Source organism: Microcaecilia unicolor, chromosome 3, assembly GCF_901765095.1.
Source record: "Microcaecilia unicolor chromosome 3, aMicUni1.1, whole genome shotgun sequence".
NCBI classification, from domain to species: domain Eukaryota; kingdom Metazoa; phylum Chordata; class Amphibia; order Gymnophiona; family Siphonopidae; genus Microcaecilia; species Microcaecilia unicolor.
Window position 1 is genome coordinate 78,748,951 of NC_044033.1, and position 26,404 is coordinate 78,775,354.

At 41.1% G+C, this 26,404-nt stretch overlaps 1 protein-coding gene and 1 long non-coding RNA gene across 4 annotated transcripts in view; both read right to left on the reverse strand.

Moving 5' to 3' along the window:
* The window catches only part of HHAT (hedgehog acyltransferase), a 354,392-nt gene that overhangs the window by 164,782 nt on the left and 163,206 nt on the right, over positions 1–26,404 (reverse strand). The gene's annotated exons all lie outside the window — the stretch shown is intronic.
* On the reverse strand, positions 2,410–25,800 carry LOC115465557. The gene is made up of 3 exons (XR_003941432.1): positions 25,725–25,800; positions 3,275–3,278; positions 2,410–2,421 (listed from the first exon to the last, which is right to left on the reverse strand). It is a non-coding gene; the product is annotated as an uncharacterized LOC115465557 (long non-coding RNA).

The window sequence follows — 26,404 nt, forward strand, 5'->3', positions numbered from 1 at the left end:
TTAGCTCGAGTTATCTGAAGCAGGGTCCATAGAAATAAGATGGGCCCCGCTGTAGATAACTCGAGCTAAGCTTTAGTAAAATACCTCTTTAGATGCCATATTAGCGCCCTTCTAGTTCTGCATGGTGGAGGGTCAGACATGATGAGAGTGGGTTATAACTTTACTGCCTGGTTGGAACTGTACTTTGGATTAAGTTGAACAAGAAAACTGTAAAAGTATTGATTAGAAGCCCATGGTGAAGCATCAATCTACTTTGGAAACAGAATATATAAATAGTATATCAGTGTCCTGCTTCATATATGGAAACAGGAAGGCACTGATGAGGTGCTAACCTAGAGAGTCTATATGTATGTACATATCTAGAGAGAGACCATGAAGCTATTACATTTATTCAATACTATACTATGAAAATGATTTCCTTTAGTGCTCCAAGACTTAAGTAACTTGTAATTAGTCTACTTTAATTTCTGGATGAGTGTCAATTTTAAAATTAAGCAATTAAACAGAAAAGGGAATTGCTCATCTGGTAGTACATATAACTCTGTAGTGAAGTTATGAGGCTTACCAGGAAAACGCAATAAATATTCCAGGGTGTGTGTAATTTCATTACCAAAGCATTCACCACATGCCCTACCAGAATTATAAACTGTCTTATATTTTAGATAATATAGAATGCTCAGAAATATGCTACTGGGACAGAATACAATGGCTTTTATCTTCTGTGGTTGGAAAGGACACTAAGATTATATTTCTGAAAACAAAAAAGAAATCTACTAAACTGGTAAGAATAAACTCCAACTTAAGTTCTGAAAAATATTTTGGGAAGGAGGAGGAGGAGAGGTAATGATGGGGAAAAGGATCCTTTCAGGGTATGAGGGTTTTCAAGATCCAGTCTGTAGCTTGCTATTATCTCATGGGACATGCAGGAATCTTAGAAGTCAATTATGGTATAAATACTTTTTCCAGTGTTTTATAACATAAACCAACACACATTTATATGATCCGCAAGCAACTATCAAATGGCCTAGATTTTCTGAATTATAATAATTGTTGCCTGTTTTCACTATGTGAATTTGAGAGCCTACCTGGTTTATAAGAATGTTTGTATTGTTGAAATTAAACAAACTCATTCAACACTCCAATCTTTCACTATAACTTTCTGAACACAAGAAATATTGGATCCGATATTTACAAGTACTTATCCAGTCTGTTTTTTGCAAGGGAGAACAGTGTCATGTTATAGCTAGCTAAAAGTGGCCCCAAGCCAGAATTGGAAGGTCTAGGAGGCTCCAGCCGGATACAGGAGCTGGAGTCCAACAAGGTACAGTCAAAGAAAGAAGGAAGTAAAAAAAAAATGAACATAGTGAAAAGTTTCTTCAAGGCAGAAGATACCAAGTTCTGGCAATCTGTACCCAGGACACCTGTGAAAGTATATGTGTGCATATCTACATGTATGTCTTGAAACAGGAAAAAGATGGTCACCTGGAAGAGGTGTGGGCCATAGAGCAGTCACTTAGAAGTTATTTGCACAGGAAAGGCACAAAACCTGAGTGGTGGATACAAGACAAGCCAGGAGAGAGGTGAGAGAGTACTAGATGAAGTGGTGTTTTTCTAGTCTTTATCCAGTAAACACCAGTTTTAATATATTTGCATCGGGGATGTTTTATCAGTATTTATCAATGCAAACCTAAAATTAGAAGCCTAAATATAATGTATATGTTGAAATAAAATTTAACATTTATCAGCGTGTGAGGGAGTCTATAGGAAGTTACCGTTCCCTCTTAACAGTACCGTTCCCTCTTAACAGTACTGTACTCCCTCAAGGTCATACAGCCATCTTAAAAGACAGTACACAGAACAGGGAATACATGACTCAGCAGCAGTAAAGCAGGGAATAAAAACCCTCAGCACAGATCAGTCAGGAATGCCAAGAGGAGAAAAACAAAGCCCCCCCCCCCCCCCCCCCCCGGCAATCCACTGCAGAAATGTAAGCCACAGAACCCCGCTGAAATTGTAACTTTGGAACACAGGGCTAAGCCTGACCCAATTGTGCTGAATTTTGAAAGATTGTGCTACCTTTTGAGGACCAGACTAGTCTCTCAAACGGCAAGCTCAGGGACAGAAATTAATGAACGTAAGAATTGATTTTTAGGATATTTATTTACTTCCTGCACATAAATTGTTTTACTTCACATTTAAACCTCTGTGTGGCTGTGTTTAATCAAGGCTCCAGACTCTTCCCTCACTCATGCTGCTACGTGTACACAGTGCTTCATGGACAAGTCCACAAAGAATGGCTTAAATTACTGGTTAACGAAATTTATACGATCACAGATTCTGGCGAGGAGAGCTTTGAATTGTGATTCAAAGAAGGCTCAAGGCACAAATTGGAGACGTCTCTCAAGGTGATGTAAAAGAAGCCTCAAACCCAAAGCATGGAGATCTCGAAAACTAAAGAAGTCTTTACTGAGCAAACTTTCCATAGAACAAAAATAAAGAGGACTTCACAATGGCAGGTATTTGCAGTTCTTGTGTCAGGATAGGATCAAAATGAATATCCAGGATAGTGGTGCAGGAGTTCCGATAATAGACTGTCACAACAGCCACATTACTTCAGATTTAGCTGTGTAAAGTCTGGGACCATGTTTAAAGAGCCAGTCTGTCACAACATTCAGGCAGACTTTTAATTGATTGATAACAGGATAGAGGTCATCTGTCTATGTGATTATCAGAAGGTCATCCACATAAAAGAAGCTACTGAATCCTTGGCATTGGATCAGGAGTTAACAGAGCTATCAAATTAAACAGAAACTGGCTTAGCATAAACCCTTGTGGGACACCACAGGAGATCCTAAAATTGTGCTTATCACAAACAAAAGATATGGCAGACCATTTGCTCCAAGTTAAATAGCATTACCCACAGTAATTGAAGCATAGACACCCAACATCAAAAAATGGACAGACTTCAGGAAAAAAGTCAGTATAAAACAAGCAACCACTGTTCATCAGACTCCATTTAGCTAAATCCGTCTTTCCCAGACAGAGTGCCAGGAACTGGGAACAATGGATGAATCCACAATCTTTGGGGATTAGTCATCTAGATATCTCCTGGTTGAAGTAACACAAAGTAAATACATTTCAGTGCATTGCTGTCATTGTTTCTGGTTTCTATCAATCCTATCTGCCTATGGTTGTGCACTGTCTCCCTCCGATCCATGTGAAGCTCTCTGTCTCACAGCTGAGAGGGCACGGCCTGGCTATCTGACGCCAACACTTTTCTCCCCTCTGCAAAATCCCTGCTTTTAGGTAGCATGTGTTTGCAGCCTCAACACCTCTATAACACCTAGCTGCATGAATTCATTAGGACCTATGAGCTACTCATGTACAATAAATGATTAGTACAATATGGAGAGAGAGTAGGGGATTGGTGAACATATTGGATATTGTATGTTGGCAGTTTCACTGTTGGGATTTAAGGAGGTGGGAGGGTTCCAGATGGGAGGAGGAGGAGGTAGGAAAAATTGGAAACCACTTCAGGTTATATAAAGGTAAGAAATATATAAACTGAATATTGACTCAAGGCTGTGATTGGTGGAAGAAATAGGTACGGCACAACTGAAGATATGTGATCCCAGTCACATGAAGTGGTCTAATGTTCTTAGACCCTTTGAAGAATTAGAAGTGAGGGCATAGCATGAGGTTATTTATTGAATTTTGGTCCAAGTTGTGATGGGTCAAGGTAGATATGGGTCTTTGTCCTTACACAGACAAGGTAAAAGAGGAAACAGGACCTTGATTCCAATTAAAAACATTTCTCTAGCTGGCTCTAAATCTATTGTTAGAGATCTCCCACTGAAATGAGTTATCAATGCTAGACTAGTTTGGAATAAGTTAGCAATTTTATTGTCATCACCCAGATATCATGTGTATCACTGAATCTTGGTTTTAGACAAAGATGTAGTAATTTTAAATCAACTCTGTTCTTCAGAATACCAGGCTTTTTCTAAACCCAGATTACAGGGGTGTGGATGGGGTTTACTGTTCCTCGTTAAAAAAAAAAAACACATAAAACAAAAAACCTTTGGATTTGTTCAAAAACCTTTTCAGATAACAGCTAAGAATGAGACATTGATAATTTCCTCTGATAATATCCTGGAAATTACAGAATGGTAAGCCTGACTTCTGTGCTAGGCAAAATAGTGTAAACTATTATAAAGAATAAAATTACGAACACATAGACAAGATATCAATAAAGCTGTTTCACTTTGTTATATAATGCAATTCAATGATTTAATATTTTGAATAAAGTTACGAACACATAGACGAGGCATTAATAAAGCTCTTTCACTTTCTTATATAATGCAACTCAATGATCTAATATTTTTGCATTGTGATAATCATTTTACATGTGTGGTAACCCTAATTAGTAGGTTGACATATTTCAAATTAAAAAGTTGGATTATGGCCATGCCCGGGTTGAATTCAAAAGTTGGGTTATCTGCAGAAAAAGTGTCTTTCCAATTAGTGGGCAATCGTTTGTTTACTACCACGGGGGATGAACCCTTGGATTTAATGCTTTTGACAATTGACAAATTGAATAGAATGTTGCAGGAACTAAATGAGGAATTGTGGACTAAGGTTGATTTGATTAAGCAAAGTAGCACTGAGAATACAGAGGCATTATAATATTCTTGTTTTCTATCCCTTTCCTAATAATTCCTAGCAGTTTGCTTTCTTTTTGAATGCTGCCACACACTGGGCAGATTCTCACATGCCTATTTCTAGTCAACAATACTGAGGCATTTTCTTTTGACTCAACAATATTCCCGACATTACTGTTAGAACAGGACACAACAGTTAAGTGGGAAGGGTTGGAAAACATTTGAAATGGGATATAGCATAGCAGGTTTCAGATATATTCAGGGCATTGAAGTTTCTTCCATTGCATTAGATCCATGTTCCCCAGGGATACTGAGGCTATTAAAAGATTATCTTGCACCAATTATAGTGGATTTACTAAATAAATCTTTGACTGAAGAAGTTTATCCAGATAAGTTTTAAAAAGTAGTGGTGAGATCACTTTTGAAGTCAGATAAGACAGACATGTCCATAACAGAGAATAAGTGCCATGTATCTCTTCTTGCTCTTAGTAAAAATATTTGAAAAATTAGTTCTTTATCAGCTACAAGATTTCCTTGAGGAACATAAGATTGTGGATGATTTCCAAATGGGTTTTAGTCCTAGATTTTCAAATGAAATACTTTTAATCTCAGATTGTGATATTTTAAGGGTGGATTTTGAACATGGTACAGATTTCTTAATGGTGATTTACAAATTACTGCAGCTTTTGATGCAGTTTACCATAGATTGTTGCTATGTCAATTTAAATCCATAGGTAGTACTGGAACAGTACTGGATTGGTTTTCCTCTTTTTCGTCATCATGATGTTTTAGGGTACATCAGGGAGAGAGATTTTCAAGCTTGGAGCCAGATGCACTAAATCTATTGCGCCAGCAACGTGGTTTTTAAACAAGTTCTAGCCGGTTTAGCGAGCAAGGAGTAAAACGCGGCATGCACAAAAGAGCTCTCCAAGCTATTTTCCTATCACGGTAGTAGCTAATGAAAACAGAATGCAAAGCTAGTATAATGAGCTAATTACTATACAAATGTGCTAGCAAGGCAATGCACAGCTGTTTTCTGACCGGATGCACAGAAGCAAACCCTACCTTCAGCGCTGAATCTTAACGTGAGGTCTGGAGCTGTCGGTCCTGAAGTATTCCACACCCACCTTTGCCACTCCTGCAGGAGGAGAAGGACCCTGGGAGAGAGGAGACGTGACAGAGCAGGGAAGGTGATGAAGTGTTTGGAGCCCGGAGGGATAAAAATGCCTGGCAAAGAGTGCCTTCCATCTGTCTGTAGCAAGCATTTATGTTCATGTTTGATCTATTCTTACTGCACACCACCATGAGTGAATTCCTTTAAAAAGGCGGTAAATAAATCCTAATAAATAAAATTTTAAAAAATCACCACTGCTCTCTCCCCCTAATGGAACAGTTTGCTGCCCCTCAAACAGAGCAGTTAAAAAAAAAAGTTTTGCACGGCTCAGCTACAAATCCCTCACTCCATCATCAGAGCTCTCCTGCTTGTTCCACCTCCTCGTGTTCCAGCAGCCAATCACAGTGCGTTTAGCTTCTCTGGTGTCAGCTAAACTCGCTGTAATTGGCAGGCAGCAGGAACTTTTCATATACTACTGGAAGAGTGATTTCCTGCCTCATCTGTTTGCAGTACAACAGTTCTCCAATGCCGTATGCTGCTTGGCAGTTTTCAAGAAAAAAAGGTTTTACACGGCTTTCGTACACGCAGCTTCAGTGCGTGTAAGAAAGCCGCTCAGAGCATGTGCATATCAGCTGCGCTTAGTGATTGGCTTATCTGCGCATACTCAGCTGACTGACTGGCTTCCCCCCCAATGAAGGAAATCACATTCAAATGAGCTAACAGCGAGCAGCTCATTTGCATGCAATTTCCTTCATGCATGCCCACTTTCTCAGAATCAGTTTGCAGCAATGAGGATCGCTAAGGTAAGAGCTTTTTGCGAGGGTTTTAGTGCATCTGGGCCTTGGAAAGAATTTCACAGGATCTTCTTTCTTCCCGCTGCTGTTTAACATTTATATGACATCTATTTGCAGATTTCTTTCAGATTTAAGTGTTGAGTATAGATTATATGAGGATCATTGACAGTTCTTTTTACTATTGAAGGAATGCCAAAAGAAGCGCTAGATTTCACAGCAGTTTGTGTACAATAAAGGTTTGGCTAACAGCACATAAATTAAACATGGATAAGTGCTTTGAAAATACGCCTCCACGTGACTTTTGTAAGTCTAAGTGCTTCGAAAATATGAGCTCATTGTTTCACATGCTTGTTGGCTCTGATCGTGGGACGGGAGCAAACATGGGCATTAATATGGTGCTAGTAGCCGCATATTTTCAAAGCACTTAGCCTTCCAAAGTTCCATAGGTTTCTATGGAACTTTGGAAGGCTAAGTGCTTTGAAAATATGCTCGGTCACCTGTGTTTGCTTCTGATCTTTGAGGCATCAGTCCCTCAAATTATGTTATGTTGACTTTATTATTGTGTAGGGTTTACTGAAAACAATCTAAAATTCTACATTTAGTTTTAAAAAATTATAACGCTAATTGTAAAACCTTCAACATTAATAATGTGAGTAAAGTAAACAAATAAAAAGAGTTCAATGTTGACTTATTTTGGTAAGTTTTGATGTCTGGTCGATTATGAAGGATCCTTTAGGTAAGTCTCTTTGAACAAGTTAGTCTTTAGTAATTTACGGAAGTCTGTCAAAACATGCATAGTTTTTATGGCAGTTGGTAGAGCATTCCACAGTTGTGTGCTGATGTAGGAGAAACTAGATGCATAAATTGATTTATACTTACGTCTTTTGCATTTAGGGTAATGGAGGTTCAAGAAAGTGTGTGATGATCTTTTTGCATTCCTTGCTGGTAGGTCCATGAGGTCTGACATGTATAACGGGCCCTCACCATGAATAATTTTATAAACTAGGGTACATGTTTTAAATATAATTAGATCTTTTAATGGGAGCCAATTGCTTAGCCTGCAAGTGGTAGGCTGCTGATATGTCAGGTTCTGCGTTGCACAGCTCGCCATCCATTAGTTTTAGTTGTTCCAGACTGGCCCAAAAGGCCATGGCATTCAGATCCGCTCCTTAAGTGATCTTTTCGTTTTATTTTAATCAGCCTCTCCTCTTGCCTTCCTTTCATATGGAAGATTTGGACAACATTTATGGTTTTTTCAAATTCTTGGATGGTTGTCATGTTCTTCTCTAGTATCTGGAAGTTATGAATGAGTTCAGAAGAGATGACCATCTCATTTTTCTCTTTGCAGGGCCCAAGAAGGGTCTCGGTGCAACTAAGCATATGGATGAAAAAGCTATTTCTTCTGCATACATTTTTGTCTGGGAAGGAGTTGCTTACTCTTTTCTGAGCTCATTCAAACTGGGACACTGGCAAACTCTTGAGCAGAATCTCAAGCAATCCCTTTAGATGAGATTTGTCAGTCTGCGACATGGTTTTCTCTGCACACTTTCTCCAAGCACTACAGAATCAATGTTGCAACCCGGAAGAACACAGAGTTAGGACTTCAGTTCTCTTGGTGGAGGACAGCAGGTTCCCACCCTTCTTTAGGACTGCTTTGGTACATCCCACATGTCCTGGATTGCTCTGTTGATGACAAGGAAAGAGAAATTAGTTCTTACCTGCTAATTTTCTTTCCTTTAGTCTCAACAGATCAATCCAGGAACCCACCCTGTTCTCGCTGATATTTTTATATCTGTTCAATTTGTTCCAGTTTGATCCACAATGAATTTCTATTTGGATGTATCTTCATGCTTCATAGACTGTTTGATTGTTCTCTTTGCAAGTTACTGTTCACAGAGGAAAAAGACATTTCTGGGATTGTTTCCAGTTTCTCTCTTCTTGCTACTTTGTAATCGGAATACTGAGCTGTCTGAGCTACATACTGTCTATTAGGTCTTAGCACATAGTCCTCTATTTCTACCTACTGGTAGATGAGCATAACCCACAAGTTCTGGATTGATCTGTTAAGACTAAATGAAAGAAAATTAGCAAGTAATAACTAAATTCTTTACCTCTTTGTGCACAAATTTTATTCACTGTACTTCAGCAATGATTGTTCTCTTCCTGTTGACAAGGACAGGGACATTCACTGACAAGGGACCAATCGTTGCTGCAGTACAGTAAATAAATTAAAATTTGTATGCAGAAAGACCTAATGCAGAAAACTGTGCACATATTTTCCTGTTTTTTTGTCCATATTTTTCTCTCTGCACACATTTTTTTAATGCTGTGGTAATTTGCATGCTATTGTTTTTTTGTTACATTTGTATCCCGCACTTTTCCCACTCATGGCAGGCTCAATGCGGCTTATATGGGGCAATGGAGGTTTAAGTGACTTGCCCAGAGTCACAAGGAGCTGCCTGTGCCTGAAGTGGGAATCGAACTAAGTTCCTCAGTTCCCCAGAACCAAAGTCCACCACCCTAACCACTAGGCCACTCCTCCACTTTACTCCTCCAGTTTACTGTATCAGGAATAAAGTGTTTGTGGTGGGGGAGAAGGGGGATACCATGTCTTAAAAAACTGTGAGAGTAATTTAATAACAGTGCGCCTATATTTACACACCTAAAGGCTGCATTTGTCCAGAAACATTACCCACAGAGAAATCAGGTGCATATCTCTAGTTAATATTTTCTTAGGCAATTATAAAAGCAAAGCCATCTAAAGTTAATTTTGAACAGAACTTGGTGGTTAGCAATGGGTATCAGCTGTATATTGCCTTTATATTAAAAATCACAGCCCAAACAATAAATACATTTTTTAAATTCACTACACAAATAAAATGTATTCTTCTTAGGCCAGGGTTGGGAAACCTGCGGCCCTCCATTGAATTTTATGAAGGCCATGAGACCATGGAAAATCAAGATATGAGAGCGCAGGACCCTTACGAGAGAAGCTACACTGGCTCCCACTCAAAGAGTGCATCACGTTCAAAATATGTACCCTAGTACATAAAATCATCCATGGCGATACCCTAGCCTACATGTCAGACCTGATAGACCTACCTCCCAGGAATGCTTGAAGATCATCTCGCACATTCCTTGATCTTCATTTTCCCAACTGTAAAGGTCTAAAATAGAAATTAATGCACGCATCAACCTTTTCCTATATTTGTACGCAATTCTGGAACGCATTGCCACGCAACCTAAGAACGACCTATGAACTGACCAACTTCCTTAAACTACTAAAGACCCATCTCTTCGACAAGATATACCACAAAGATCAAATCATGTGAAACTCCCACTTATATCCAGAAATGTTAATAATGCCCTCTATTATATTACTATCATGTATTCATGCAATCCAACATCCTTCTGTAACACCAATTGTCTATTCTCTTTTCATTTCCATTATCCATGATGTATTGTAAACCACATTGCGCCTGCAAAGAGGTGGGAAAATGTGGGATACAAATGCAATAAATAAATAAAAATAAATACATTAAAAAAACAGCATTAATCAGAGTTTTAGTGATTTTAAATAGAGTATTTCACTAATATTTTCAAAAAAGCCATTCTAGCAGTTTATTTCCATCATTTTTAGATAGACAAATAAATAAGAAAACTTTAACTATCACAGGTGGTCTAACAAACTGGGGCCAACAAAAAGAATGGACGATAACCAAGATAGACCAGATACAAATTACAAAGAGTAAGAACACCAAAAATCTTTTTATTAGGATCCTAACCGGCCTTCTTCAGGGGTCTTCAAATTGACGTATACATATGTGCCTCCAGAATTCTCCCCCTGTGTCTGAATGTTCTGTTTTTCCTGGATGTTTCACATACCAGGATTTTACCTTGGGTTAAGTAATAGCACCGCACCTACAGGGCATTCGTGTCTATGCTTGATATCGGATAGCACCAGCGTTTGTACCTCTTATTCCATGAGAATTCTGGAGGCACATATGTATACGTCAATTTGAAGACCCCTGAAGAAGGCCGGTTAGGATCCTAATAAAAAGATTTTTGGTGCTCTTACTCTTTATAATTTGTATCTGGCCTATCTTGGTTATCTTCCGTTCTTTTTGTTGTTCCTTGTGGGTTTTTTTTGTTTGTTTGTTTTTTCTTTTTGTTGTTCCTTGTGGTTTTTACGGGAGACTTGGACCTTCTTTTCATTGGTCTAACAAACTGGGGAACACAATAATAATAGGTGATTTCAATTACCCTGATATTGACTGGATAAATATAACATCAGGGCATGCTAGGGAGGTAAACTTCATTGACAAAATCAAGGACTGCTTTATGGAGCAGCTGGTACAGAAACAAAAAAGAGGAGGAAAACTTCTAGACTAAGGGGTCTTTTTACAAAGGTGTGCTGAAAAATGGCCTGCAGTAGTGTAGATACGTGTTTTGGGCTTGTGCAGAATTATTTTTCAGCGCACCTACAAAAAAATGCCTTTTTTCTTTTTTGCCGAAAACGGACATGTGGCAAAATGAAAATTGCTGCACATCCATTTTGGGTCTGAGACCTTACCGCCAGCCATTGAGCTAGCGGTAAAGAATTCAGGCGGTAATGACCTGCGCGCATCCGTTACGTATGCCCGAAAATAAAAAATATTTTTCACACACCAAAAATGAAATTACTGCAAGAGCCACACGGTATTCAAGATGTAACTCTATTTTGGCATATGTTGGGCGTGCGTAGATGCTTACGTGGCTTAGTAAAAGGGCCTCTTATTCCTTAGTGGAGCACACGATCTGATGCAGGAAGTAATGGTGATGGGGCTACTTGATAACAGTAATCATAATATGATCAGATTTGATATCGGCTTTGGATTAAATACACAAAGGAAATCCAATACGTTAGCATTTCACTTTCAAAAAGGAGACTATGATAAAATGAGAAGAACGGTGAAAATAAAAAACTTAGAGGAGCAGCTGAAAAGATCAAAAAATTTACATCAGGCATGGATGCTGTTAAAAAATATCATTCTTAAAGCCCAGGCCAAATTTATTCCGTGTATTAAAAAAGGAGAAAGGAAGACCAAACGATAGTCGGCATGTTTAAAAAAATGAAGTGAAGGAAGCTATTAGACCTAAAAGAAAATCCTTCAGAAAATGGAAGAAGGATCCGTATGAAAATAATAAGAATCAGCATAAGGAATGGCAAGTCAAATGCAAAGCGCAGATAAAGAAGGCAAAAAGGGACATTGAAAACAAGATTGTGTTGGAGGCAAAAACACATAGTAAAATTTTTTTGGAGGTACAGTGCATTCCATTTAAGTGCACATTGGATAAGAGCATGCTCTGTTTACCTGCATGCCGTACTTCAGTCCCGTTTTTGGCACCATCAATTTCTATGGGGACAAACTTTGTTTTAGCGCACCACTGATAAGTGCAACATTTGCTTGTAGGCAAGGAAATGAATGAGAGTGATTACAGCGGGTAGAAATATGGTAATGAGGAGTAGATTAAAGATGAAAGAGAAAGTAGGGATGGTGAGGAGTAAGATGGGGAATGGGAGAGCTAGTGGGTGAAAGAAGAAGATGGAAATTTGACAGTTGAAAAGTAAAAAGGAAGCGAAGAAGGGTGAGAGAGGCAGAAAAGAGCTAAAAAGGAATGATCAATATGTCAGAGGCAGGAATAATGAGGGAACCGACAGGTGAGAGAAGAAAAGACAAATGGACTGCAGCCGCTTGAAGAAGAATTAGCAGACAACAGAGAGGAAAGCAGAAAAGAGAAATTGGAAACAGCAAGATGGAAAAATAATATGTCCAGACAACAAAGGTAGAAAAAAAGCATTTTATTTTGAAAGTTTTAAATGGAATATGTTAGCTTTTGGAAATGTGCACAGCAAATGCCTTTGCATTGTGTTCTGTAGAAAAGGAAACACATTTCTGTTTTATGTTACCAGTATTGCAGTAATGCTATGTTTAACTTCTTGGGGGTTCCCTTTCAATTTTTGTCTAAATATTTTTAGTTCTAATTTGTGATCCCTTGTTCTGTATTTGGTGAGGGTCTGTTGGTGTGATAGTAATGGCAGGTGGGAAACTGGAGGGGAGGCAAAGAGGAGAGGGAATTGGAGACGGAATTGGGGAGGGGAGCCCTACTTTATTTTCTGACCTGGGCCTAAGCAGGTCTAACACCAGTCCTAACCCTTGCTGTATAGCTGTTGAGGATTCCCAAGCATCCCCAGCTAAGAACCTCCTCCAAAGGCAGCTAGAACTCCCTTCTACCAAGCTCTGGCAACAGCATCCTTGAGCCATCGACAGCTAAGTATGTGTGGGGTGCTGGCATCAATGGCTTAGAGTCATTGCTGCTGCCTGCCAAGCTTGGTAAAAGAGAGTTCTGGCCACCTTCATAGAAAGTCTTCAGTTGACAGAGATTGAGGATCCTAAGTATTTATATTTTGAGGTGGAGGTAGGGCGGAGCAGAGAAAATTTTGTGCCCACCCAAAACTGGCTGTCTGGCTACGCCACTGCAAACATGTGGATAAAAGTCAGCCGGTTAATATTGTACATCTGGATTTTCAAAAGGCATTTGACAAAGTACCTCATGAAAGACACCAGAGGAAATTGGAGAGTCATGGGATAGGAGGTAGTGTTCTATTGTGAATTAAAAACTAGTTAAAAGATAGAAAACAGAGAGCAGAGTTAAATGGTCAGTATTCTCAATGAAGAAGGGTAGATAGTGGGGTTCCCCAGAGTTCTGTGCTGGGACCATTGCTTTTTAACATATTTATAAATGATCTAGAGATGGCAGTAACCAGAGAGGTAATTAAATTTGCTGACAACACAAAGTTATTCAGAGTTGTTAAATCGCAAGAGGATTGTGAAAAATTACAAGAGGCCCTTATGAGACTGGGCATCCAAATGGCAGATGACGTTTAATGTGAGCAAGTGCAAAATGATGCATGTGAGAAAGAGGAACCCAAACTATAGCTACTTAATGCAAGGTTCCACATTAGGAGTCATAGACCAGGAAATGGATCCAGGTGTCATCGTTGATGATATGTTGAAACCCTGTGCTCAGTGTGCAGCAGCAGCTGAGAAAGCAAATAGAATGTTATATATTATTAGGAAAGGAATGGAAAACAAAATGAGGACGTTATAATGCCTTTGTATCGCTCCATGGTGTGGCCGCACCTTGAATATTGTGTGCAGTTCTGGTCACCACATCTCAAAAAAGATATGGTGGAATTAGAAAAGGTACAGAGAAGGGCAATGAAAATCATAAAGGGGATGGGACAACCTCCCTATGAGAAAAGGCTAAAGTGGCTAGGGCTCTTCAGCTTGGAGAAGGGACAGCTGATGGGAGATATGATAGAGGTCTATAAGATAATGAATGGAATGGAATGTGTAGACATGAATCGATTGTTTACTCTTTCCAAAAATACTAGGATTAGGGGGCATGCAATGAAGCTACAAAGTAGTAAATTTAAAACAAAACGGGGGAAATATTTCTTCACACAATGTGTAATTAAACTTTGGAATTCGTTGCCAGAGAATGTAGTAAAATCAGTTCGCTTAGCGGGGTTTTTAAAAAAAAGTTTGGATAGCTTCCTAAAAGAAAAGTCTATAAGCCACTATTAAAATGGACTTGGTGAAAATCCACTGCTTATTTCTAGGATACGAAGCATAAAATGTATTGTACTGTTTTGGGATCTTGCCAGGTACTTGTGACCTGGATTGGCCACTGTTGGAAACAGGATGCTGGAATTGCATAAAAAGTAGGAATAAAATTTAATGGATAAGTTCTCCATTTTACTTTATCCATAAATTATGAGCCATTCTACTTGGATGGCTAAGAATGCTGAAAATATGCAAAAAAAATTAAACAGTTAAAGATATCTGTTTAACTTGCTGCTGTCTCCTCACAGCTGAAAATGTACCACCCCATGTAGTTTTGCTTTCAGTATTACTGCAAACCCCAAGGGTTAAAATTACAAACTGATTATTGTCTCCATAATAACTATGCTGCTTCTTCTAACCTAGTTGTTCTCTCCAGAACCTTTTCTTGTAGAACTTTTTCATGAAAACCATGGTATTAATTTGAGTCTGCAAATATTGGATCCTTTTTTGTGCAATGGCACATCAAAAACTTCAGAGTGATAAAACTTAATAACAAAATTTCAAATCACTGTTAAGCTCAGCTGTTCCATATTCCCTCACTAGGGTTCAATAAACATTTGTCTATTGTCTCATACTTGCATGTATGCACAAATGCGCACTAATAAGGTAATTAATGAGGCAAGCAAAATGCAATTAGTTTTGTCATGCCTCCAAAGAATAGAATTTCAATTGTCATAATTCCTCCTTATTAAAATAAAAGTATGATTTAAAAGAAACAATCATAAATTGCATTTATATCGCACCTTTCATGTAAGCATGATACCTCTTTACAACTATAATACTTCAGAAATACACATGTAATCACTCCTAGTTAACATTTTTCTTACTAATTACAGTGAAATCTGCCTGCTACCTGCCACTAACTACCCACATTCATACAGAGATCAGAGTAAAGCAGGATTTGTACACACAAGTAACGTATCATGTGGGCAGTTAAGATCTAGTTAAGAGATGTGTTTTAGAGCACTGCCAGTGGAGAAGTTCCAGCATACCAAGTTGAGGACCACAGCTTTTTCTAGTGTAGTTTCCAGGCTATGGAACACCCTATCAGAGTGACTGAGACAAAAAAGAATACTTGAAGACATGGTTGTTTCCTAAATGAGAATGGGGCAGGGGAGAGTAGAGGGGCCTTTGAATTTTGTATCTGCTGTTGGGGATCATAGGTGTCAGTATGGAGCGGCAAGTGCCACCACAAAAAATGGCTCACTGCTCCAGTCCAAGCATCTTCCGCTCAGTTTCACTCTGTCCGGCATCTCTCCCTCCACCCTCCCCCGATGCATACTGGCACCTCCTCGCTATTCTTTTACAGAGTAACATAGTAGATGACGGCAGATACAAATTTTTACGGTCCATCTAATTTTTCCCAAAAAGATAAACTCATAGCATAAGGTATGATGTGATATTTGATCTTGATCTGTCCTTGCCATTTTCAGGTCAAAGACCACAGACGTCTGTCTGGCACTAGCCTTATTCTCCAACTACAAAGTTGTCTTCAAAGCCCACTCCAGCTCATCCAAATCTCTCCTATCATGATTGGGGCACAGACCGTACAGGTCTGCCCAGCACTGACTTATTGTCGCGTCCGCTGCTCCCTTCGGCACCTCCGCCGCGGGGGGCGGGAACCGGCATCCTCCGCGACAAGGGGCGGCGATTCGGGGGTCGCGGCGGGGAGCTGAGGCCCACCGCGGTGATGGCCGCTCAAGCCTGGGCCGAGGCCTGAGATTGCGGCCGCCGGTCTCTCGGTCGCCGGCGGGGAAGGTAGTGTTCACGCTGGGGGTAGAGGTGGTGCCCGGGCGCGCTGGCCGGCGTTCTCGTCTTCCCCCGGACGCGGGGGGTTGGAACTCCGCCTCCGAGGTGCTGGATTGGGCGGACAGAGCCAATCAGAAGGGCTCTGTCAATAGCCAGGCCCGGGTTGGTTGGCTATACCTGCGGGGGCGGGGTGGCTAAGGCTGTGCTATATTTAAGGATGCAACAGAGTCAGAACTTGGCTTCAGGTTCTTTGCCCGAGGCCTGCTTCCTGTGGTTCCTGTGATTCTCTGCGTTCCTTGTTCTGCTGGTTCTTGACCCTTGGACTGTTCCTGGTTTCCCTGCTCGCTGCCTGCCTCGACCTCTTGCCGGATCTGGACTTCGTTGTCTGCTGCCTGCCCTGAACTTGGCCTGTTATCAAATGTTCTCTTTCTCCAACTGCCCACTGCTCTCCTGATCCCTGTCTGGGTCAGCTCTGCTCTCCGCGGTTCCTGAAGTCCCGTTGACCGCCTGCAGCTGGGGGCTCAACCCTTGGTGAACGGCGGTCGCCGCGGGTGAAGACTTGGAGTTGCACGGCTGTTCCTTAAGGTCCCTCGGGACACTTATCTGTCCAGCAACGATTAAGGCACACACTGCAGAAGTCTACCTGGCAGTGGCCTTGTTCTCCAACTACTGAAGCTAAATCTGTCCAGCCATGATCAGGGCACAGATCGTAGAAGTCTGCCCAGCACTGGCTTTGCTTATCAATAATTTGTGTTGCCATCTAATCACCGCTAAACTTGTTTAGTTCCACGCCTTCCGTACAGGATTCCTTAGTGTTTTATTTATTTATTTATTGCATTTATACCCCACATTTTCCCACCTCTTTGCAGGCTCAATGTGACTTACAATACATCATGGATAGTGGAAATAAGAAGAGAATAGGCATTTGGTGTTACAGAAGGATTTTGGGTTGCATGGTAATGGAATACATGATAGCAATATAACAGAAGGCATTATTAAACATTTCTGGATATATGTGGGGAGTTTCACATGTGTTGATCTGTGTGGTATATCTTGTCAAAGAGATGGGTCTTCAGTAGTTTGTGGAAGTTGGTCAGTTCATAGATCGCTTTTAGGTTGTGTGGCAACACGTTCCAGAGTTGCGTACTCATATAGGAAACGGTTGATGTGTGCATTGATTTGTATTTTAGACCTTTACAGTTGGAGAAATGAAGATTGAGGAATGTGCGAGATGATTTTTTAGCATTCCTGGGTGGTAGGTCTATCAGGTTTGACATGTAGGCTGGGGCATCGACATGGATGATTTTGTGAACTAAGGTACATACTTTGAACGTGACGCGTTCTTTGAGTGGGAGCCAGTGTAGCTTCTCTCGTAGGGGTTTTGCACTTTCGTATTTCGATTTTCCGAATACAAGTCTGGCTGCCGTGTTCTGGGCTGTTTGGAGTTTTTTTGAGTATTTGCTCTTTGCAGCCAGCGTAGAGTGAGTTGCAGTAGTCTAGATGACTGCGTACCAATGATTGTACCAGATTACGGAAGACAGTCCTTGGGAAGAATGGTCTTATTCTTTTTTATTTCCACATTGAGTGGAACATCTTTTTAGTTGTGTTTTTCGCGTGATTCTCAAGTGTTAGATGCCGATCAATGGTAACTCCAAGAATTTTTAGGGTTTACGAAATTGGTAAATTTAGTTTTGTTGAGTTGATGGTGGTGAATTTGTTTGTGTTGTGTTGAGAGGTATTAGGCATTGGGTTTTTTCTGCATTAAGTTTCAACTGAAATGCATCTGCCCAGGAGTGCATGATATGTAGACTTTGGTTGATGTCATTGGAAATTTCTTTTAGGTCTTGTTTGAATGGGATGTAGATCGTTACATCATCAGCGTATATGTATGGGTTGAGGTTTTGGTTTGATAGTATCCAATACTGAAGTATTCAAGGATGTGTAGTAGAATTCCATGATCAACCATGTCAAAGGCGCTTGACATGTCGAATTGTAGAAGTAGTATGTTCTTGCCGGTTGCAATCATTTGTTTGAATTTAGTCATGAGCATAACTAGTACTGTTTTAGTACTGTGATTAGAACGAAATCCTGACTGGGAGTCGTGTAGTATTGAGAACTTGTTTAGATAGTCTGTGAGTTGTTTGGTCACCATCCCTTCTGTTATTTTGGTTATTAAGGGAATGGATGTTACTGGTCTGTAGTTGGTTAATTCACTCGCATTTTTCTTTGCATCTTTGGGTATGGGGATAAGTAGAATGTTTCCTTTCTCCTTTGGGAAGAGTCCATTTTGTAGCATAAAATTGAGGTGTTTCGTTAGGTCTGTTATAAATTGTTGAGGGGCCGATTTCATAAGGTTATTTGGGCATATATCTAGTTTGCAATGAGATTTGGCGAATCTTTTAAGCGTGTGGGATATGAGATCTTCCGATAGTATCTCGAATTCCGTCCAAATCCTATCTGCTGGGTATGCTCCAGGGTCTGGGTCTAGACAGTCTAGGAGTGCAGCATATTCGATGGGGCTGACAGTTATTTTAAGTCGCAGTTGTACGATTTTCTCTTTGAAGTACTTTGCGAGGTTGTCAGCTCCTGGTGTGCCTTTGCTGTTGTTCGTGACTGGTGTGGTGTCTAGTAGTTTATTCACGAGTTGGAAGAGTTTGTGTGTGTCCTTGTAGTTTGGTCTAATTTCAGTTTTGTAGTATAGTCTTTTGGTTTATCCTACTCATTTTTGAATTTTGTTACTGTTTCATCTCCACCACCTCTCGTGGGATGGCATTTCAGGCATCTACCCCCTCTCCATGAAAAAGTATTTCCTGACGTTATTGCTGAGTTCGCCTTCCTGCAATCTAAATTCATGTTCTCTAGTTCTACCACCTTCCTTCTTCTGGAAAAGGTTTGTTTGTATATTAATACCTTTCAAATACTTGACTGTTTGTATCATATCACTCCTGTCTTTCCTTTCCTCAAGGATGTACATCTTCAGGTCAACAAATCTCTCCTCATACATCTTGTGGCGCAAAACCCATACCATTTTTGTCTCTTTTCCCTGAACCATTTCAAGTCTTTTTACATCCTTAGCAAGATGCGGCCTCCAAAACTGAACACAATACTCCAAGTGGGAACTCACCAACGACCTGTACAGGGACATCAACACCTCTTTTCTTCTGCTGGTTATACTATGCAGCCTCTAGCATTCTTCTGGCCATGGCCATTGCCTTGTCGCATTGTTTTGTCACATTGTGATCCCCCAAGGTCCCTCTCCTGAGATTTGCTTATCTATCTTTCTCCTCCTATCTGGTACCTCCTTTGGAATTCTGTATCCTAAGTGCATCACTCTGCACGTCTTTGAATTAAATTTTACCTGCCAGATCTTTGACCAGTCTTCTAATTTTTGGAGATGTCTTCTTATGGTTTCTACTCCCTCCCTATCTTTGTGTCATTCTCAAAAAGGCAAACATTTCCTTCTAACCCCTCAGCAATGTCTCTCACAAATATATTAAACAGAATCGGCCCTAATACTAACTGTTATGATTCTGCTAAGACAGGCAGGGAAATGACTGGGACTTGCTTCTGATTGGCCTGTTAGGGATTGAGCTGACGTCTGAGGCAGCAGACGTCAGAGGTCAGATCTATTTAAGCCTACCTCTCACTTCAGTCTATACTTTAGTGTTTGATCCCGGTCAGCTGAAGCCTGTTACCCTCTCTCTGTCTGTGCTAGTAGCACACCGTGCTTTCTTTGGAATTGTTTACTCCTCTCATTGCTCGTAGTTTCTCTGTGTGCTGGTTGTTCCCAGCATATGCCAGAGTTTAATTTCACATTGAGTGAAGAAAGATTTTCTCCGATTCGTTTTAAATTTACTACATTGTAGCATCATCACATGCCCCCTAGTCCTAGTATTTTTGGAAAGCATAAACAGACGCTTCACATCTACCCGTTCAACTTCACTCATTATTTTATAGACCTCTATCATATCTCCCCTCAGCCGCCTTTTCACCAAGCTGAAGAGCCCTAGCCGCTTTAGCCTTTCCTCATAGGGAAGTCGTCCCATCCCCTTTATCATTTTCGTCACCCTTCTCTGCACTTTTTCTAATTCTTTTTTGAGATGCAGCGATTAGAATTGAACACAATATTCGAGGTGCGGTCGCACCATGGAGCGATACAAAGGCATTAGAACATCCCCATATTTGTTTTCCATTCCTTTCCTAATAATACCTAACATTCTATTTGCTTTCTTAGCCACAGCAGCACACTGAGCAGAAGGTTTCAACATATCATCAACAACGACACCTAGATCCCTTTCTTGATCTGTGACTCCTAACGTGGAACCTTGCATGACGTAGCTATAATTCAGGTTCCTCATTCCCACATGCATCACTTTGCACATCACTTTGCACATTAAACGTCATCTGCCATTTAGACGTCCAGTCTCCCAGTCTCGTAAGATCCTCTTGTAATTTTTCACAATCCTACCGTGATTTAACAACTTTGAATAACTTTGTGCCATCAGCAAATTTAATTACCTCACTAGTTACTTCCATCTCTAGGTCATTTATAAATATATTAAAAAGCAGTGGTCCCAGCACAGGCCCCCCGGTGAAACCCCACTAACTACCCTTCTCCATTGAGAATACTGACCATTTAACCCTACTCTCTGGTCTCTATCTTTTAGCCAGTTTTTAATCCACAATAGAACACTACCTCCTATCACATGACTCTCCAATTTCCTTTGGAGTCTTTCATAAGGTACTTTGTCAAACGCCTTCTGAAAATCCAGACACACAATATCAACCGGCTCACCTTTATCCACGTTTGTTCACCCCTTCAAAGAAATGTAGTAGATTGGTGAGGCAAGATTTCCCTTCACTAAATCCATGTTGACTTTGTCTCATTAATCCATGCTTTTGATTATGCTCTGTAATTTTGTTCTTAATAATAGTCTCTACCATTTTGTCCCATCCCCTTTATCATTTTCATCGCCCTTCTCTGCATCTGTTCTAATTCCACTATATCTTTTTTGAGATGAGGCGACCCTCAGGGGGAGGAATGCTGGCTTCGGCCTAACCCCTGGCGACCTCTCACAAAGCCTACCTGATTCTCCTGAATTAACTGGGGCAACAAAGGGGCCAGTCGGTCTGCCAGGACTCGTGATAGAATCTTCACATCAACATTAATTAATGAGATCGGCTGATATGAGCCAGGGTCCAATAAATCCCTCCCACTTTTTGGCAGAAGACTGACTAACGCTGTATTTGCCTGAGGAGGAAACGCCTCGTGCTCAATGATTTCTGTATAATAGTCCCATAATGGTCCCAGTAGCTGGGGGCCTAGCATTTTGTAAAATTCGCCCGAAAAGCCGTCAGGCCCCGGCGCTAAATGTAACTTTAGGGCCTTGATGGCTCTCTGAACTTCTTTGGCCGTTAATGGCACATTAAGCCCCTCCACTGCTTCAGCCGGGAGCTGCGGCATGCCTGACTGAGCTAAGTAGTCCCTTATTCCTTTTCGCTCCCCAGGTTCTCCTTGATATAACACAGAGAAGTGCCTCCAGAAGGTCTCCGCCACCTCCTCAGCTCTAGACACTCTCTGTCCTGCACTGTTTCTCAGGACCGGTATATAGTGTGACCTGCGCGCTCCTTTCACCAGGCGAGCTAGCTGCCCTCCCACTTTGTCTCCATATTTGTAAAGTTTAAACTTTCTATAAATAAGGGAACGGGTCGTTCTCTCGTGCAAGAGTTCATTTAGCGCAACCCGCGCTGCCATCAGTGAATCATAATTTTCTGCTACAGGGTCTTTAATGTATTGTCTCTTCGCCAGTCTAAACTGGCGCTCTCGGGTTAGAATCCCCTTTGCGATCTGACGATTTCTCTGACTCACATAGGCTATTATGTCTCCTCTTAGCATGGCTTTGGCAGCTGCCCAAAAAAGAACTGGGTCTTCCGCATGCTGAGCATTGAAAGTGCTGTATTCCTCCCATTTTTTAAGAAGATATTTCTGAAATTCCGGCGATGAGTATAGATAGGCCGGGAAGCGCCAGTGCCTCGCTGCTTGATAATATGGCTGTGCTTCCAGGTCTATCCAAATCATGGCATGATCTGACAGCTCCTCAGGTCCTATCTTTGCTGCCTGGACCTGCGAGAACAGTTCTTGGGAAAGTAATATATAATCTAGTCTAGATTGGGTATGGTGGACCCTCGATGTATGGGTATAATCTTTCTCATCCATGTTCAGCAGCCGCCATGGATCAACTAACCCTGCGGCTTGACAAAAAGATTCTAGCAGTGTGGGCCCATCAAGCTCCCCTTTTCTCCTTGGTCCCGTACGATCCAGCCCCCAGTCAAATACCTGATTCATGTCCCCTGCTATCATTATGGGCAGACCTGGGTACTGTTGACACTTGCTTAATAACTGTGAGTAAAACTTTTTATTCATCCCAGTTGGTGCGTAAACAGCCACCAAGAGTCTATCTCTGCCCTGCAAGTGTATCTTAACTCCAACATATCTCCCCTCGCTATCTTTGAATAAGGGCGTTACTTGACAGGCCAAGGCCTTATGTATTAAAATTACTACCCCTCCTTTTCTGCCTACCGCTGGGGAAGAGTGCATCTCCCCCACCCACTGCTTTTTTAGCTTTTCATGCTCCTCTTGGGAGAGTCTCGTCTCTTGAACGCAGGCTATCTGGGCCCTGTGACGCTTCAAAGCCTCCAATATCTTTGTTCTTTTTATTGGGGTCGTGATCCCACAAACGTTCCATGAGATCACACGAACCTCACTCCCCCGTGGCTTGCTCAAAACCCTTGTCTGCTGTTGCAGTCATATTATCTTCTCTGCATTCCCGGGAAAGCCCAGCCTCCCTCCCAGGGAATCTTCCTGTTAAAGTCCAAAGGTCAATGTCCTTACACTTTCTCTCATGCCCCCACCCTTTCTGTATTAAGTGATCTTTACTACAAGTGCCCCACCTTTCATTGCCCCAATTGCTCACAAAACTAGTTCTACTACCCCCCCCCCCAGTAACCCCTTCCCATGCCCACCCTCTTCTTCTGACCCCTCCCTCCCCCCGCAACTCCCCTCTGTCTTCCCGCCCCTCCCCCTTTCGTTATCCTTCCCTTTATTGTCCCTCCCATCTCTGTGGCCCAACCCATCGCTCTCTGGGTGGGTAATCGGGGTTTCCGTGCCTCCGGGCCCCAACTCTAGAGTAATCAAGGCAGCCCTTCTATAACCGATCTTAGGCATCTCTCCCTAGATCCCTGTATGATACTCTACTATATTATTACTAACACTCCAACATAGCAATAAACATATAATACATTACATTAGGTAAATTATTTCTCTTTCTCTCCTCTGTCAGGCCTGTTTTTCTTGTCTTCCAAGTCCTCCACGTGATGTTGCGCTGCAGAAACTGTGTCACAGAATGTCCATTTGCCTTCACTCTTGACTTTAAGTACCGCAGGGTATATTAGCATAAATGGTACTTGCATATCATGAAGTCGCTGACACCATGGAGTAAATTTCTTTCTCTGCTCCTGCAGTGCAGCCGAATAATCCTGGTAAATTCGGACTTGATGTCCATTGTATTTAAGTTCCTGGCGTTTTTGTCTGTAGCCTTGCAGGATTTCTACTTTGTGCACGTAGTTGTGCACTTTAACTATAACTGTTCTCGGGTTTTTCTTCCCCTCTTGATATCTTCCCACCCGGTGGGCCCGCTCCAGACAAATCTTGCCCGCGTGGTCAGATAGCGCGAATTCTTCTGCTAGCCACTTTTCCAACACGGACGCTAGCGCTTGGTCTGGGACCGCTTCTGGGAGGCCCACCAGTCGCAGATTTCCCCGTCGCGACCTATTCTCTAAGTCATCCAGTTGAACCTTCAGCCGCTCCACGTTTGCTGTAAGGTCTGTTACTTGGCGCGCGGTGGGGCCCGACGCAACTTCGACGCCCGAGACTCGCTTTTCAAGCTCCCCAGTCCGCTGCACAGTGTCCGTGAGGAGCGACTCTAAGTTCGCGGTTCGCACACATAATTGATCTAGTCTTTGCGCCATCACCTCTTCCATCACGTCTTTGAGCTGTTTTAACTGCTCCTCCGTGAACGCGGCGTTCCCGCTCAGCGCCGGGCCTTCCTCCGCTTCACCCGCTACCTTAGGTTTGTCTTTTTCTTTTCTCGTGCTTCTGCTAGTCATCGCTTTTGCTGGAGTGCTCAGAAACTTATCCATAAAGGTTCTCCGCTATGATTTAATGTTTTAGGGGCTCTTGCCTTGAAATGTAATCGTTTAAATTACAGATTTCAGGGGTCAGGGCCTCGGAGCTCACGACACCACGTCTGCCTCCTTTCAGAGCATCACGTGACCCCCCGTTATGAAAAATTATAATGGACTGAAATGAATCACAAATTTCATCAGCTCAAAGAAGTTTTATTAGGGTAAGAAAGTCATTTTACCCTTCCATATTATTGTTTGCAGTAAAACTGTTCATAGCACTAAACCACCAGTGTCATTTTTTTCCTTTTGTTATTTTTTAAACTTAATTCACGTCTGCTGCCATTTTAAATGAGAGATTTTAATAATTGTAAGATATTTGCATTTTCTATTGTTATTCCCCTCCACATTCTGGTTTACAAGAGTCTAATTTCACATTTGAAAAAAATGAAATAAAATAAAGCTACATCATTAAGCTGTTCATCAAGAAATAAGTTTTCAAATAACTGATAACATTTGAGTGTATGAATATCAGATTATAAAAACAAAGCACAGTATGGTGCTGCCAGTCACAGGACAATTAAAAGTGTAATAATGGGCAGGATGGTTCAGCTTTAAAGACAGCACGTTCAAACCCACTCAAACAAGCACTGAAAAGTTCTTAATTACAAACACTCAGTACTCCCATGCTGCATCAGGTGGAAGTAATATAAAAATGAACAGTATAGCATTTGCTGCAGGACTGCCAATCCTGTTTATTATTGTTCAATACAATAATGCACCATCAAATCTTATTTGAACTGTTCTTAATTTACAATACCTTTCAATTGCTTCACGCTCTAAAATACTTCTTTTACCTGGAAACCTTGGCATCAGGTGGGCTTGGTAATGAAACAAATGAAAAGCTCATCTTGGCATCAAAAGCTACTCCCTTTATGCCTCCCTGTTATCTATTGTAGTGTTTCAATACAAAAGAGCACTTCAATATTCTTAAACTCATTTTGCAATTTTTTTAAGCGATATAGGTATCACACTGCCTATGCTGATGTCACTGGGGATCAATTTTTAAAAGAGGGAGATTTTCAGAAGTTGCACAGTGCAGCACAGCACATCATTCCCTCCCTCTCCCCCCGCCCACTCCGCCTCCTCCTTGGTCCTTCTAGAAAAAATTCATTATTTACCCCAATGCCACCAGGTATGAATGCAAAGGACATATTACAGCTGTTTTCCCTACTTCTGGGAAGACTTCGGCCTTAAACCAGTGCTTCTTAAACCTCTCCAGGCGGCACAACTTGCCATTCAGGTTTTCAGAATTACCAGATTTGAATATGATGGGTTGCTGCTACACGTAACTTTATCTCATACATATTTGGTAATTCTGAAAATCTAAGCGGCCAAAAGAGGATTGAAAAGCACGGCCTTAAACTGCCTAACAAAGACAGGAAAAACAAAGACAGGACATCTTAAGTCAAAGTTAAAATTAACAATTTTACATCCTGTGTGTCTATCATAGGTTGTGCGTGCAAATCCAGGCATATTCTGCATTTGCGCACACCATTAGTTAACAAGGCAATCAGCATCAATTGCCACTTAAGAAGCAATTATTGACACTAATTGGCATTAAATAGAATTTATGCGCAAAACTGTCTAAGTGCTTTCTATAACGTGATGCAAAAAAATTCTAAGTCGCATAGTTGAAAAGAGGGCATGGCAATGTGTTGCACCAGTCTGCGCCTAATTTAGGCGTTGTCATTTACACTGTTTTACTTGGCATAACTGCCTGTGACTAAATTTAGTTGCTCGGACGGGTGCTTGGCGTATTCTATAAACCTCACAGAACTTCAGGCTTATTCTATAAAGTATGCCTAAATTTAGGCATACTTTATAGAATATGCCTAGGAGTATTTCATTTCGGAACTGATTTTTTAGGCATGATATATAGAATCTAGTCCTCAACTTCTATCATTTTATTTCTGATTGTTATGTTATCTGTCTTCTATCAGTTTCATCCCTAACTTACTCTTTCTAGTATCCTACCTTTTTCTTTCCTTTCCTATTAGTAGGTGTTCCCACGTTACCCCCACATTATTCAATTAAGCGGGCACTAATGTGAATGGGCTAGCTGGATAACACTGGAATGCCCACTTGCTGCCCATGACACGCCCCTCTAAAAATAATTTTCTAAATAGTTATAAGTACATAAGTATTGCCATACTGGGACAGACGAAGGTCTAT